This window comes from Anguilla rostrata, chromosome 3 (assembly GCF_018555375.3).
Source record: "Anguilla rostrata isolate EN2019 chromosome 3, ASM1855537v3, whole genome shotgun sequence".
NCBI lineage: Eukaryota > Metazoa > Chordata > Actinopteri > Anguilliformes > Anguillidae > Anguilla > Anguilla rostrata.
The window spans coordinates 59829890-59831795 of NC_057935.1; positions in this window are offsets into that span (position 1 = coordinate 59829890).

Genomic DNA, 1906 nt, shown 5'->3' on the forward strand with positions numbered 1-1906 from the left:
ATAAATACAATTGCCTGAGAAACCTGTTTAACAGGTGATATTTTATTTCCCAAAAAGGTATTGTAAGCATCAACATTTCTGGCATGTCTGTGCTTTGTACACCCTCCCTTTGTTTGATAAATCTAGCTGTCTTCTGAATGCAATGCAATTAGTGAACAGATCTTTGACCATTCCTCTTTAACATAATCTTTCAAGATCAGTCAGCTCTTTTGGTCTGTACTTGTGGACAGCCCTCTTCAATTCAACCACAAGTTTTCAGTTGGTTTAAGTATGAAGACAGATGGCCATAGCAAAACAGTAATTAAGGAGGTGGTCTGTTAACCATTGCTTGCCATGCAGAAATATGTGTTTCAGGGTCTTTATCAAGGGTGTATATATATATATATATACATATATATGGGTGACAAATCAAATTAAAAAAAAAAACAGCATAAAATGTCTTAGTAAGGTGTTGGGCCTCCATGAGCCACCAGAATTAGCCAGTTACAATTATCACAGTTTCCAAATTTATGCTAAATATCAAAGAACAGTTTATGAAAGATTAAAGAGGAAATGGCACAAAGTAAACCTCATAACTTAAAGTAGCAAACCTTAAAGGAGAAAAGGTGGGCACCATTTTAAACCTGAGACTTGAGCATGCCAACCACAAATCAAATTACCAAATCACTATATTTACAACATCCACACCTGAACTAAAAAGTTCAAAGAATGAAGATACAACATATTTTAGTTTCCACAATGGGCAGAAGTAGGGGCCAAACAATTCATCCTTTTGTGTCCCTCCTCCTTGGCTCAGCTTCAGGATATAGACCCCAGTCTTGAAAACCTATCTGTACTGCATCTGTACAATAACAGGGCTTATTTTACAGCTTTTCCTTTCTAGTGGAGCCCCACAGCACTCAGACTTCACCATGCTACTTTGAGAATTGCGTCTGCAGCCTGCAACAAGAACCCAATTTTGTAGTTATCAAAGACAGGTGATTTAGTGCGCAGCGATGTCGTCTGACATCCCTTTGTTTCTGGACATTGTCTGGACGCTGTAATTTCACACACGACACCAGCGGGCTTTTGCCGGTTCCCCCCAGAATGCGCGGCGAGAAAGGGAGCGGGCCGGGACTGGGATCACGGATCAAAAGATGGACGGACGGACGGTAACTCAAGCCCCGCTCGCCCAGGTGGCGCGGGAGCGAGGGTGTACCCTTTCACCCAGCTGTGGGAGTGTTCAGTGGGGCCCACTTTGATGTGCCAGTGCATGTTTTCGTGAGCCGTCTTGTTGAACTTGAACCGTAACTGATTGGTTTTCGGTCACACCCCCCCCCTCATCACAACCGTGCAAATGAACATCTGTTCAGTTCGGAGCGTCAATCCTTCCACTTTCTCTAGCTTTCTGTTATTTTCACACCCAATCTCTGGCTCAGATTCAGCCAAACTAGTTACTCGCATTAATGCTGTATTAACAATTTAAGGTTACTTTTTGTTTTTGATTATGGATTTGCAGATCCCTCAGACTGCAAATGTTTTGAAGCCAACTGAAAACGTGTTAAGAACCTTTGTTGGAATATTGTTTTGATTAAAAACAAAGTCTGCTGTGCTGGAATCCTGATCTTGGTGCCTGAAATGTAACTTTATCCGATGTCTGTTACAGTCTCCCTTAATTCACACACTTTTATATGGCTACTAGTTGCTTTCCCACATGTCTTCAGAAATTTGTGTATAGATATACCACAATGTACAGAGTAAAATGTCCAGTGTTAATTCAACTGTGACAGAGTACATGACGAATTGGGACCATGTATACTCTGTAAGAGTTGAGATAACACTGGACATTTTACTCTGTACATGAGGCCAAACGGCAAAATTATTATTTCTAACATCCTACTCCCTACACAAAGAAGGAACACACCAG